The sequence below is a fragment of the Coturnix japonica genome, chromosome 29, assembly GCF_054131305.1.
Source record: "Coturnix japonica strain WE chromosome 29, WE-NBRP24, whole genome shotgun sequence".
NCBI classification, from domain to species: Eukaryota; Metazoa; Chordata; class Aves; order Galliformes; family Phasianidae; genus Coturnix; species Coturnix japonica.
Genome location: NC_140691.1, coordinates 6,163,985 through 6,178,981, shown reverse-complemented (window position 1 = coordinate 6,178,981; position 14,997 = coordinate 6,163,985).

Genomic DNA, 14,997 nt, shown 5'->3' with positions numbered 1-14,997 from the left:
GGGGCCTGCAGGCACAAGAGTGATCAGACACAGGTGAGGAGAGCTTCCGCTGTGCACTGGGGTCTGCCTTGTTTTTTTTCCTGCAGTGACCTGTGAGGACTGGCTGCAGGTCAGGGAATGACATGGCCCAAACAGCAAAGGAATAGGAGCAAAGACTGGCAAGGGCCGCCTTCCCACTGAAATGTGACAATTCTCCAAGTAAAGAAATACTAATGACTGATCTGTGTACGACCTTCAAAGCACAAAGAGACTTGAAAGACCTTTGGAGAGCCTTACGTACCCAAATAAGCTATTATAGCACTAATTTTTCGACTTCCAAGGAAACAGACACTCACAACTTACCTCGGAGTTTCCCCTGAGGCACAAAAGCAGTCTCCTTCCAGTCATCTGAGGAAGGAGTACCAATGTCATCATCTAGAAGAAAGAACAGAAGAGGGATGTTCCCATTGCATGCTGTGATCTTCCTCTCCCTTAGTGACAGGGAAGGGGCCAGGGAAGGGGACAGGTAACAGGATGGGAGACTCAGGCCTTGATCGCCAAAGCTATAGAGGGGCCAGGGTGACCTGGAGCCTAGCACTCGGCAGCTTTACAAATGCTCCCTCCTGGCCACATGCAGCACCCCTCCGGGACCGCGTGGAAGAGCATACAAAGAAAAGGTGCCTGAAACACACTGGGCTACAGCTGGGGGTCTCTGTTGGGAACCAGGATTTTTCTATGGGGAGCATCAGGCAGCTGGAGCAGAAATGCTCATGCTTTTCCCAGCACACACCTTCCATGTTCTCCCCTGGGACACCCCCAGGATGAAGAGCATGCTCCAGCCATCCAGCGGCAGAGCCGTGGTAGCACAGGGCTTCCTCATGCCCTTGCCCAGCTCCTGTGGTGCTGCCTGTCCCCCTTTTCCAATACCCCCCCGCCCCCATCGAAGGCAGCCTTAGGGCTATAAGGCACAGAGCCACTGGAACCAGAACCTGGGCTTCTCACTCTCATTTCCGCTTATTTTTTACCCCATCTCTGCCCACCCACCTGCTCCTGCTGCTCGCCCTGGAGCAGCACAAGTCTCCTGACAACACATGGCTATCAGTAGGAGGACGGCAAGGCAGGTGGGGGCCGTGGCCCCCAGTACTCATGCCATGCTGCTACCACCACTGCTACAGCCACAACGAGTGCTGCTATTGGGGCACAGAACACCTAGAGCACGCAGCTGAGCATTGTGATCTTGTGGCACAAGGCAGCAATGTGGCAGGGCATAGTGACCTCACATCCCCAGGCTGCTGGCTGGGCCTCCCCACCCTCAAAGTATTCATTACTCTCTATTGACTGTAATGATGATGTTGATCAGTAGAGGCACATACACCTGCTTTGTTAATGTCCATTGGTTTGCTGTGGGTTTTGCATTGGTTTTGATTTCTGTTTTACTTTTATTTAAAGAAATTGAATGATGTTAATTGTGTCTCTGGTTCTTTTCTGTAGATTGCTAATCTCAGCTATAATCAAATCAGTCTCAAGACCAAACCTGAGGACTGCTTGATGTATCTGATCTCCACTGTGTTCTTTGCTCTTTTTATATTAATTGCCTCAGCTTGCAGTCCTCAGTTTTCACCTTCACATCATTCTATGGCAGGGTACTCTTTAGAAGGAAATATTTCTATTTATCTGTTATGTCTCTCGTTCTTAAATTGTAGAAGAAGTCAATGATATTTTTTGTTTGAACCCTGTCATTCCCCATCAATATCACTGTTATAGTTCTCTGTGCTTTGTGCTTTTTCTCCAGTTTGAAGAGGCTCTGGCTGTTTTCCACTGTGGAAATATGTGGATACCTAGCAACCTGCTGTTACCATTCCCTCTGCAGTCTGCAGCTCTATGAAGAATTTTCAGTGGGACATTCCATCAGATGCTTTGTGAAAATCCACAGAGGCTGGCTCTAGTACATTACTCTTGTCTAGTTCTGCCTTAGATAAAATTGCACCTTTGACAGTATCCAGTTGTTGCCTTGTACTGACTGCTTTCCCTAAAACCTGCCCTAATGTTGCCGAGTCAGGTGGTCTCTATTATTTTTACCCATCTTTCTCTCTGAATACAGAAATGTGAAGATTCATGAAAGATTATTACTACCAAAACTGCATTTTCATGTGCCAATTATTTCAGCATTCTCAGATGGAAACTATCTGTGCCCCCTGAGTTCAGTTCCTCTATCGCTGGAAATTATCTCTTTAATACAAAGCTAAACCTCCTCAATTTCTTTTACCCACTCTTTCCTTCCTAAGCAATTTGTAACTAGCAATTTTTACATTCCAGTTGTGAATAGACCCACCAGGTTTCAGTTATACCAATTATATTACATTTTTCATAATGCAATAAGATTTCCCAATTCCCCTTGCTTTTTAATTATTTATTCACAGGTGCTTTTGCCCTGGACAGCTGCCTATGGTGAGTCACATATTCTTATTATCATGTTGTTGGAGAGAGAAGGGTGAAGCAGTGCTGTTTCTATACTTCATGCTGCAAAAATGTATGGCGAGCTTTTGTCTTCATATGTTACAGATTTATTCAATACTGCAGGATGCCCCTCTCCATTTCTCTGGCTCCTTCTGCAGATGGGATTCTATGCTTTTAGAGGCTCTATTTGTGGTCCACTTTGATGCATCTTTGTATATCAGGTTAGTTCTACTCTCCTGTGCTCCAGCCCTGGTGGTGTTCAAGGCTTGGCTGGATGAGGTCCTGGGCAGCCTGATCTCGTGTCTTATAGAGTTGCTGGTAACCCTATTTGTGGCAGCGGGATTAGAAGTAGATGATTCCAACACAAACCGTTCAATGATTTACTCTTTGAAGAGTGCTAATGGATATCTGGTGGCACAACACACCTTGCTTTTGAAATAGGATTCCAGTAATGGAAAACAAGCCTAGAAATACAGTTTTCTTCACCTGTTTGGTATCCAAAGCATTGAACCCACTCTGGAAAGGAGAACCACCATCCTCCTTCAAGGAGGTTGGAATTCAGCATACTTTTGAGTCAGAAGCTGTGCTAAGTAGTTACAGGATTCAACTACAGGAGGGATATATGTGCTCAAGTGCCTCTTTTCCCAGAGAGAATTCAAAAATGTTCTTTCTCAGATGCAAAATGTTTTTCAGATTCTGTAGCAGACCTGAGGATGCTGGATAAAAATAAACTTTATGTTCACAAAATATTTCAGAAATAATCACAAACATTCAACATCTGTTAAAGATGTTAGTGAAACCTAGGAACGAGAGGAGGGCTCACTTTGCTGATCTCCATACAGGCATGTTTTTGCAGCCCTACCTCTGGAATTTAAGCAGATGTTTTGAATAAGCAGTCGAAAGAAACTCAAACCATTTTTGTTTTGACGGTATCACAACAACACAGACAATTACTGGCCCTGCCAGTGGGATTCATTTAGACATCTGCAGTGAGTGTTCAGGGAAAGGTCAGGAGCTATAGGAATGGTACTCCCTGTAGTCTGTGGCCATATGTGCTGTATACTGACTGGTGTAAAGTTATGGAGCGGTTACTGAAAGGACTCTGCCTAGCTAGTGGCTGTTGATGACATCAAAAGTGGGCTAAAAGAAGACTGCTAAGCAAGCATTATGTTTATGAGAATGTCCCATGTAGGTTGTTCAGAACAGTTTTTAGTGTATAGTGTTATTGAAACACGGGGTGAAGGGTCTCCAAGATACTGGATAACACTGTTAGCAGCACAGTAGATTTACAAGACCTGTTAGGAACAGCACTTTGGCTAAATGAAATATGCTGGTAATTATGCATTCAGTATGTGGATTGTGTGAGAATCTTGGACATCTTGCCATTCAGAAAGACCAAGAATTGGATGGAGAACTGACTGGAATTGAACTTTCTGATGAGTGGCTGAGAGAATTCAGCTGAAGAGGAGTTCTGCAGAGAACAACTTGGGTTTACTGATGGACAACAGGTTGACCATGAGTCAACAGTGTGTTCTTGTGTCCAGGAAGGCCAATGATATCCTGGAGTGCATTAAAAAGAGCGTGGCCAGCAGGTTGAGGAGGTAATCCTCCCCCTCTGCTCTGCCCTGGTGAGGCCGCACTGGAGCACTGTGTCCTATGGTCTTAGGTTCAAGAAAGACAGGGAAGTTCCAGAGAGAGTCCAGCAAAGGACCTCAAAGATGATTAGGGGTTGATAAATTTCCTATGCAGTCACTTTCAGTATTGTGTTTGTAAAGCTTTAAGAAAAACAGTATCAGAAGTATGTGGTGCCTTTTAAGTACTGATTTGGATAGATTTAATACTACGATTTTCTCTATGCTAAGTGGCATATTCTTGGCATTCTCCTGGCATCCAAGGGTGTTTATTGATGACATGGTGACTTGCAATACTTAGAGAACTGTGGTCAAAAAATGTACTGTGAGCAGTGCAGTAAACCTATGGAATTGTTTACTTGCAGATGTATTGAGCAGAGGGACTGTATGTATAAGCAATGACCACAGGCCGAGACCACTAAGTCTGGATGAAGACCTTTCATGTGTTGACACTCTTATGGGCCAAATTCAGAATTGTGTCCATCACACCGTTCCTGTCTCTACCAGAAAATCTATTGTAAAACCCAAACAAAGCAATTGTTTGTCTAAGCCAACATAACCTTATACCTGGTTGGATTCTAAAGGTTGCCTGCTCCTTATCTGCTAGTTGAAAAGTTCTTTTCACCAAGTTAGTGTTATAAGTAAGATAAAACATCCATGATGAGGCTGCTGTGGTGGTGTGCTGGAGAGGAGAAACAAACCTCTCTCCTGCTTTCACCACAACTTTCTAAAGCTGGCTCTCAGCCACCTCCTAAAATCACTCACTACAGCATGGCTTTGTTTACTCAACACAGAACTGATCACCATATTTCTCTTTGCCCACAGATAACTCAGGTTTCACATTAGAGCCCCATAGTCACAAGTTATGCTAAACATAAAGCTTGGCTTGGAAAGCTTGCAATATCCGCAAGGAATCAGGCATGTTTGTTTGTGATAAAAAACCAAGATGCTTATAATGTTGGAGGGTCTTAAACTACTCACATAGTCTGCTGTGGCCTGAGTTTATTTCCAAATCCATAAGAAAAATGTTCCTTTTTCTTCCCCCCTCCCTCCCCATAATGTCAAAAGGGTTACTTTGGTGCTCTTATTTTAGCATGGGGTCACTTGTTGACACTCTGAAGGCTGGAGTTCCTCAGCTTCTTTTTTCTTACATCAAATTGAGTTGTAATGGCCAACTTGAAGTGCTAACCCCAAACTACCAGTGAGTGTTCAGCATCACCTTGGGATAAAGTGGACTGTGAGCTGCTCACTAAGTTTGCCCCGCTGTATAGCAGATGCTCACAGGGTAGTGATGGGATGATGTGCTGTTCTCCTCTCCCCACAGTGGTGAGCTGCTCTTGATTCACTCTTTGGGTAATGGCAGGACAGCTCCTTCACATCCGAGTCTGGATGTGAGCTTTGAGAACTCTGGAAGCAGGACTGCCTTCCATCCATCCTCCAGTGTTTTATTTGTTGGTAAATTCCAGGGTACAGAAAGGGAAATGAATTCACTGATAAATTGAAGCAGTCTTCTCTAGTGATTCTCAGTAAGTAAATGACTGAGCAGCCAACAGAAATGAGCTTTTCTGTGCCCAGTTCTGCCCTTTAACTACCTTTTCTCTGCTCCAGTATATACCGTGTATAATCTAGGCACCAGGAAGGATCCGAGCGCTCATTTACTTAGAAAAGAGGAACTCTAGGCTACAGCCTGATAAAAATCGGAAGCGCTGCGCTTTTCCCGTCATTCAGACCACTGCCCTTTGGGTTATTTAGGGGGCAATTGCAATCCGATAGGGTAAATGTCAGAATCTCCATAACAACTAACAGCCGGTGCCTTTAGTGCGCTGCATGGAGCAGCTCTGGGAGGCGAAGCTCTGAGCAGTGCCCAGCTGCAGTGCCCGCTAAGGGGGATAGCACACAAAGCTTAGACCCTGCATCAGCCAGCAGGTAAACAAGCAAATTTCTGCTCTCGTTTGGAACAGGTTGTGTTTCAACAAACAACTGTTAAAATTCTGCCTCTCTCTGCAGGGCAAAATCTGTGTTAGCTACAGCACAGAACAGCTTGTCTGTGTGTTCATTACACTGAGCCAAACACAAAACAACACAAGCTGGAAGGAAGTTGTTTTACACTTACCAGCAGCATTGATATTTTCCTCACAGGAGTACCAGATCCCAGTGTGGAAATACCTGAAAAGGAAGCGGTCATCTCCCGTCTCCCAGCTGTAATGAACCACATTCTGGTCTGTCTCATTGGCAGTCTCATTCCCACTGTAGTTGAGGCAGTTTGTCTTCTTCTCTTTCCCACAGCTCGGCTTGGGGACCCTCTGCGTGCCCTCACACCAGTGGGTCGTGATAAAAGCTGTTGTAGAGAAGAGGAGAGCCATCAGATTCAGACTCACTGCTAGCAGGGCTCTGCATCTTCGATTTGTCTTCATGGTAAATCCGCCCTCCCTCCCCCTCCTGCTGAGAGAAGAAGTCAAAGGTTTTTGTTTTATTTGGGGGGCGGGGGTGGTGTTTCAAAGCCTCTCACGATTCAGAATCCAGTTTTCCAGGCACCGAAACTCTCAGTTTCTTCCAATCTGCTGTTGTAGCAGCGAAGGAAACGCTGCAGCCAGACTCCCATTCTTCTCTTCACTTGAAATCCTGCCTTTGTATGTTAAAGGAGCAGCTGCAGGCGCCGGAGTGCGGCCGTCCTCTTGCAGGCAGTGAGAGGATCAGAGAGGGTCTGTCTCACCAAGAGCACCGAGAGCAAGTCAACATCTGCTCGGGTACCACACATGATCCCCAGGGGCTCTGCAGCTTCCTCTGCTGGGAGACACCTGCAGGCTGCAGGACTCGCTGTTCTCTTCCAGCACGGAGAGACAGGGGATGCTCAGCAGGAGCTGGGCGATAGGGACAGATGCTGTGCCACCGCGCTCCTGAGCATCCCTCGGAGGAGACTGCATCATGCTGACGGCTGAGCGGGACTGGGGCAGAGTCACACCTTCCTTCCCAAAGGGATCAGTGTGGCTGCGAAATGTGTTGGTTGTGTACCAGCCTGGCAGGGATGTGACCGGGAGAAGGAGGGGATGGAATAATGCTTTGGCTTTTCTATTCTAAGCTGATGAGGAACAAAGTGAAGGGCTGATTTTGCTATGGGTATGGCAGTGTAATTCTCTGTCTGTCAGGGTTTGCTCTGGAGGTCAGCAAAGCCCCAGAGGAATTCAAATTTTAAAGTCTGTAATAAGTAGAAGTGATGTCTGTCACAATACCAAGTGAAATGGGTCTGTAGGACGCTGTTGGTTGATGTGCTGTGAGCATGGTCTGTGTGCACAGGGCACAGACCCTGTACCCAAGCACTGAGGCTGGTGATGTTTGTCATGCTGTGTTTGTGTGCTCCATGGATGAGCACAATTATCTGTGGTGAGGGAGTTTGCATTTACTTGCTGGTCTTTGGATTGAGTGACCCTTCCTTCCTTCCACCCTGCAAGGACCCTGAGGGGTCCTTTATACAGAATCACTGGGCTCCAGCCTTGTTCTCTTAAAAATAATGTAGGAAGTCCTTAAGAGATGCTGCTCTGTGAGAACAGTTATGACGTCAAATCTGCAAAGGTAATGCTTGGTAGAGCAGATAATTCCTTGCCTTAGCGGACTTCGCTTTGCCCTCTCTTGCCATCTTGTCATCTACAACTGCTTCCTCAGCACCAGATCTTCTTTTATTTCAGTGTCCTGTGCTGGAGGAGTGCTTCTGTGCAGTGGTAATTTTCAGACCCTCACTTCAAGAAAGACACTGAGGCCCTGGATTGTGCCCAGAGATGGGCGGTGGTGCTATGAGGTGCCTGGAGCACAAGTCTGATGGGGAGCAGCTGAGGGAATGGGGTTGTTTAGTCTTCAGGGAGCTCATGGGAGATGTTATTGCTCCCTACAACTCCTGAAAGGAGGCTGTGGTGAGGTGGGGGTTGGTTTGCGCTCCTGGGTAACTGGTAGGATGAGATGTGATGGCCTTAAGTTGTGCCCAAGGAGGTGGTGGAGTCATCATCCCTGGAGGTGTTCAAAAGGGTGCGTGGCAATGAGGGACATGCTGGGGTGGGGTAGATCTTAGTGGTCTTTTCCAACCTTAACAGTTCTGTGATGGTATGATAATTGCACCGTGCCCCTCCAGCCCTTTGAGTATGTCATCACAAAGCCAAATAATCAACATTATTATCAACCGCATGTAAGAAATACAAATGATGGTTATTTAGATGACCGCAGGATTATTACTTCAATTATTTTTATATTACGGGGCATTTCACTTAGCAATGGGTTTAGACATTTCTGCGTTCTAAGACATGCCAGCTGCTTAGGGAAACAGTGTACCTTAAAGTTTGACAGCACACCTTCATAGGATAGCTAGTGCTCTGCAGGATTATCTTCCAAGTGGTTGTCAGCACCTGACTCATCACACTTTTCCAAGTGTGAACACACATCTTCACAGATCTTTTCTCACCAATCTCCTCTGTCTGCTGCTCTATCACCTGTGTTTTCTGATCCCAGCATCAACTTTTGGACGCTGTTTCTTCTCCCAGGGAACTGGGCATCCAAGAGTTTGGTTTACTGTGGTAACTTTTGTTCTAAATGCTTTCAAGATTTTGTTTTTACTCCTAATCATAGCAGATGTTTCTGTTTCTCATCTTTGTTCTTGTTTTTGGGCACACGGGCCTGCTGAGAAGAAACACAGGGACAGTATGGAAGAAAAAAAAGGAAATCAAAATAAAGAAGAGGTTTGGTTTCTTTTGTGATTTGTGATACAGAGCTTTTAAAGCCTTGAGAATTGGAAGTATTCGGCACAAAGTAAAGCATGCTCACAGTCAGGGAACCTTCCAACCACTGACAGAAGTCAGTTCCTCACTAATTGTTAGACTCCACTGGATGTTAGGATCGCCTAAAAAAGGGGAAAACAATCTTTGCTACACTCATGCAGTAAAGCTCAAATGATTCCTCTTTATATAATCTCTGTTTATCAGATCTGGTGTGTATAAAAATGGAAAGGTCATACATATGTTACAGAAAGCAGTTCAGATGCCTGGATTAAATTGTATTTATGTGGTATTATCTTGCATAGTAAAGCAGAAGGGTTTGAATGCTATGGAGAAGTAGTTTTTATATTGTGGCCACAAGAACTTTAAAAATCCTTTTTGCAGCAATAGCTCTTATCAGATGTTGTAAGTACAACTGCCTTTGTGAGTAATAGATATCTTCCTTTTGCTTTACTATTTCCTACAGTGCAAATTGTTATTGCTTAGTATTTTCTTGAGCACAAAAAGAATTTTGCAGGGAATTTAAATTAATCATAGTGTTTGCAAAGGAAATGTTTCAGTGAGGATGTTTTTCACTAGTTGAAAACAAAAGAAACATTCAATAGAATAAGAGGACTTTTGGGTCCCCTAATGAAGTTGGGGGCTGGGGGGTGCTTGACGTGCTTAGTTTAGTTTAGCACTGTGAACTACATGGGTTTATATGCTGCTTTTAAACCAACAGTTGAAAGAAGCTACAGCTTTTCATCAGCTTCTCATTTCTTACAGGTCCATCCTCCTGAGCTTTTCCCATGTGTTTGTAAATATCTTTTTCAGCAGTCACTGGACTGGGCTTCTCACTTCTTTCCACCTTGGGATGGACCCCTCCAAGTAGCTGATCTCTTTTCCTCTGCATCAAATTCTCCTTTTCCAGACAGGATTTTCTTCCTTTAGCCTAGATATCAGAATAATTCATCCTTTTCTTGCTGTTTTACTGTGGCAAAATGAGTTATCATAGTCTTCAGTTTAACTTTTGACTTTTCATTAAGGATGTGTCTCTCATGCACTTTGTGGCACTGAGTCAAGCCCAACAAAGCTGCTCAGGAACTTTTTCCTGATCTGACCAGATAAAAATCTTTTCTGACATTATATTAGCAAAGACCTTCAGAAGTCTCAACAGAAAGGTCTCATAAAAAAACAAACAGCATAATCAACAGGGGTTTTTTTATTGCTTTCCAACTACAATTACCTTGATTCAGTAGGTAAGACATAGCAAAGTATAGGTATTTTAACCACCAAGACTAGATCTAAAAGCATGCTTTCTCCTGTAAAAATGGAGTCCCCTGTGAGAAAGGGACCATTGTCATATGGAATGTCTTGGCACTGTTTTCCCCAGAGATCTCCTTGAGGTCAGAGAGCAGATTATTTCTTACCCTCTTTCATTGGAGGATGTGTTTGCATGGTAGCACATCCACGTTGTCATTTCATAATGTGCCTCTGCTTGTGTTTCAGGTTTATTAGAAGTAGACTACGCACAAAGACATCAGCACACAATGACACAGCAATGCAAATCATGCTGCATTTGGTTGAACCGGACAGGTTTACCAGCATCAGTCCCAAAGCCAGGGCAGCCAGACACCACGTAGAAGCATGCTAGAAATTAGGAGGGCTGCAGCTTCTGTATTCATTCCCCAGAGCAGGCAGCTTTCACATTACTGAGCAATTGGCAGAAAACAGGCTGGGCAGCCTCAGGTTGTGGTACTGCAGGTGGCACAAGTAGAGCTACAACAGAGCAGTGTCAATGCAGCTGTAGTGATTATCTGTTCCAAGTGCTTTGTTATGGCACTGAGTAGAGCTGAAAGTTGATGCCAACAGTTGCCTCATAAAAAGGGACTAGACATGGCTGGGTTTGGGTTGGAGCTGTGACCAGGGTGAAATCCTCCAAAACAGACCAGTGCAAAGATGCACTCCTACTCTATGTCACACTGAGTAATTTTATATCCCTCCATTTCTTGAGTTACACCTTTTGTTAAATTGATTCATAGATATTTTGATCTCATACTTACTGGGTAAAAAGGAAGCCTTTCTTCATCCTCAGAAGAAATATTTCCAACATAAAGCATGCTTGCTTCCCAGCTACATCTTTCATTCTTTAATTTGCTGCAAGAGACTTTGTTATCCATTTCTGACCCCGAATTATAAATCCTACTGTGTTTGAATTACAAGTATTGTTTCCTCACAATCAAGATGCTGGCAGTTAGATTGGGTAAGATAAACGTTTAACTAATTTTTGTAACTTCTCCAATGCTAGCTTTGCTCAGACGTGTTTAAATTATTACAAGAAGTTACAGGCTTACTTAAGCGGAACTCTTGAAGCAGAATTCATGTTCTTCACTGCTAAAATTAAAGAAGCATTCTTGCACATCCAAGCCTTATTGGCAGGTATTAAGCCTTCCAATATTCATAGACTCCTTGGCCTCACAAAATAGTTGCCCCCAGAACTCTTCCATTTCTTATTTCAAGTACTTTTTTTTATTATTATTATTATCAATATATTTTTATGGACAGAAGCTAAAAAGTTTAAATGATGTAGTTTTCTGACTCTGTCTGGCATGTACATTTGATAGCATTTGTGGGAAGAACAACAATGTTGTTTAATCATATATCTTTGTATTTTACTGCCTTAACTGGAATCCATCCATATGGCCATGCACTGTGATTTACCAGTGCATGTAGGGGAACTGTTACGTCATGGCCTGAACTGATGATTGAACACCAGGTGAAGAAGGTGGCTGGTCCAGGGAGCACAGGTGCATTCAATTCAGAGGGGAAGGGTCACCCTTCCCTGGGCTCATTTAAGGACTAGCTTCCAAAGAGAAAATGTCTTTTAGGTGAAGGCTGTTTTGCTGGGAAGGTGTGTTCGACAGCTGGACAGACTCTCATTGCTGGTTGGGTGAGTCAACTTCTTCTACATATGTTATTGATATTTCTGATGATGCTTTCCCTGGTCTTTTTATCACAAAGAACTTATCAGATGTAATTTGAGTGCTTCTAAGGACCAATGGTAGGACATGATTTGGCAATAAGATTTAAAAAGGGCAAATTTGTTTGAATTAGATTTCTATTTGGAATGTATTAGCATTACTTAAGTGCTGCTTGTTACCATGTGCTGTAAAGAAGGGAATATGCTATAGCGTATACATCTTCCTAGCTACTTCATTGTGCTTCTGTTGATGAGGGAAATTGGCTTACGAATGTGCATCAGTAATGAAGATATGGAGGTGTGCAAACCAACTTTTTCCTATGAGTTTTTGAGGGAAAGAAAATGGATGGCAGAAAGTGTTTGTTGACTAAAACCAGGTTCTTGTTTTGACTCTGATGTGATTTACGCGTATCCTTTATATGGTAGAACACTAAGTCAACACTGGCTCACGATTCAGATAGGATACGTAGGGCTATTCCAAACCAACGGATTGGAAGCCCTGAGGCTGTGGTCATGATCCCAAGTAGTGGCACTGGCTCAGAGACAAATGGGAGCTGGGTAGTTATCCTGAAGCTAAGTGCTAAGCATGGCAGCCACGGGAAGTCAGGATGGTCAGGTTGAATGCAGAGGCTGAAGGTGATTTTTGCAAAATACTGCATGTGGTTTATATTGAGACAGGAGCTGTAGAACATAACAAATTTATTCATTCAGCAAGCAGATTTTAAACGTTTCAGTGCCAAATCTCAATTTGAGCAGAAGTCTTTCCCTCTGGGAAGGCAGAGGAAGGTAAAACAACAAAAGAAAAAACCAAGAGATTGGTAGTAAATGCAAAACAGAGAGGAAAAAAAAATATGTCTTTGTGGAAGAGCTATATGGTTGCATAACTGTTCCAAGTGGAAGGGAATAGGTCAATGGGAGGATGACAGACTGATGCGCAGAAAGCTTGTGCCTGGCAGACAACAATATATCACAGTGCTTTGGAAGAAAAGCAAATGCCTCTGAAGTAGTAGCTATGAAAATGCCAAATTGTACAAGTATGAGAAGCTGAGAAGGCCTGGATAAGGCTATTCCAACATAACATACAGTGATGGTGAGAGACATATGCTAAAGTGGTTTAGTTTGGTACTGTATTGGAAGTAAAATCAAATACAGTGATATGATGAGAACAATGTAGAAATTAATGATGAAGTAGTACCAGGTGGCAGGAGAGAGAGTCAGGACCAGAACTTGGCAAAGAGAAGGAAAAGCGTTAGCCATCCACCTGCCTGGATAGCAGCAGGAGGGATGAGATATATGAGCAACCTGGAGGACAAACAGGATGCTATTTAAAAGAATGAAAGCACAGCAGATAGAGGTTATACATCTAAAAAGCGGGAGATAGGTTTGAAGACCACAATATGAGGAAAAACTATAGAGATTAAGCTGGTTTGTATCAAAGGTCACTTTCACAGGGCTATATGAACTCTCTGACCTCAGCAGGGGTGCAAAATGAAAGAGCAAATGTTCAAAAGAAAAATGCATTAAATCTTCTGGGAACTTGAGAGTGAAGCTTGCGGGAGGAGGAAAAAGCTCAGCAGTAGCAGAACTGTCTGTACAGCTTGGGATCCTGGGGTAGAAGTTGTGGGCTCACAGCTGATCCCAACTAAGTTCTTTGTCACCTCTTCCTCCATTGAGTTTTGTGTCAGGAAAAATCCTTTCAGTTCTGTTTCCTGGTATATCTGAAGCAGGGTTCAGGCCACCTGTCTGCTTGGCCTTTAAAGCCATGTGCATCTTTGAAGAGATCCCCATTTCGCCATGATATGCTCTCCTAGGAGGCTCTGTATTATTCAGGTTTCACAGAAGTCTGTTATTCTCCATTTGTTAATATAATTCCCATGAAACAAAATAGACTGCATAATTTGATAGAGACATAAGAGCATTCAATTAAATTAGCTCTGCCAAAAGCGAACTGCAGAATATTTTTAATTGGAATGGATCTCTGGAGGTCATTTAATCCAACCCTAAGCTCCCTGCTAACATGGAGTTAACTAAATGTATCTTTCCTATAGTGGAACTACTGGGCTTCGGTAAGTTCAGTATTATGGCCAAAATAATACAAGGGGTGAGTGACAAGGAGTCACTTTTTTCACCGGGAGGACATGAAGGTGAGCATTTGCTGAGAGAGGTTTTGCAGTCTGTACGTCTAGAGATGTCCAAGCCCAGAATGAATAAAGCCCTGAGCAGCTTGCACTGACAGCAGTTGGCCGGGCTATGAGCAGGAGGTTGGATTAAAGACCTTCTGAGTTCTGTCACAGCCTAAATTCTCCTGAGATCACATGAGGAGCCATGCACCACAGCTAATACTCAAATATCCCACCCACATGCTGTAACTCAGACTGAATACTTTCCAGATCGTGCAATTTATTAATTTTCTTCCTAATGAACAAACAATCCATGCACACCCACTCGTGAAAGGTAATCCTGTGTTTTCAGGCGTACAGATTCAGCACAGAAACCTTAGTCAAGTTCTTGGCAGCTAACAAAGTTGTTAGAAGGTCCAGTTTTCTTGTCTGCTATTAAATGTAACAACAAAAGGAGGACCAGGGAGAATGTTTTCCATTGATGTGAATGGTCACCTTACAAATAGAGACACAGAGCAGAGATGTTTGATGTCTTCTTTGCCTCTGTCTTCAACACCAGTGATGGGCTCTGGAACACCAGGTGCCCTGAGCAAGAGGACTGTGTGGGATTTGCTGCTCTACTTGGATGCGTAGAAATCCATGGAGCCGACGGGACTTGTTTCAGGGTAGTCAGAATTGGCCAGTGTTGTTGTGAGACCTCTCAGTTATCATAGAAGATCCTTCACTGAGAGGGTGGTCAATCTGGGTATGGAATGGTCTCCCTAGAGTCATAGCACTGTGTTTGCTAGAGTTAAAGAAGTATCTAGACAACGCTCTCAGTCATATGGTCTGCTTTTTGGATGGTCCTGTGTGCAGCCAGGATTTAGACTCTATGATCCATATGGGTCCCTTCCAACTTGGGATAGTCTATGAGTTCTTTGTTCTAACTCCTCTGAGAGCTGCGTGGTAACACCACCATCTGTTGGCCCTGTAGACTATTTGGCAAGCATCCCATTTCTAATGTAATTGGAAAAGGATTTATTATTAGTTTAGTTGTTTTTAAGAAGATGTATCTCAAATTCTTTTTATCTTGATTTATTGTGTGTTTACTTTTA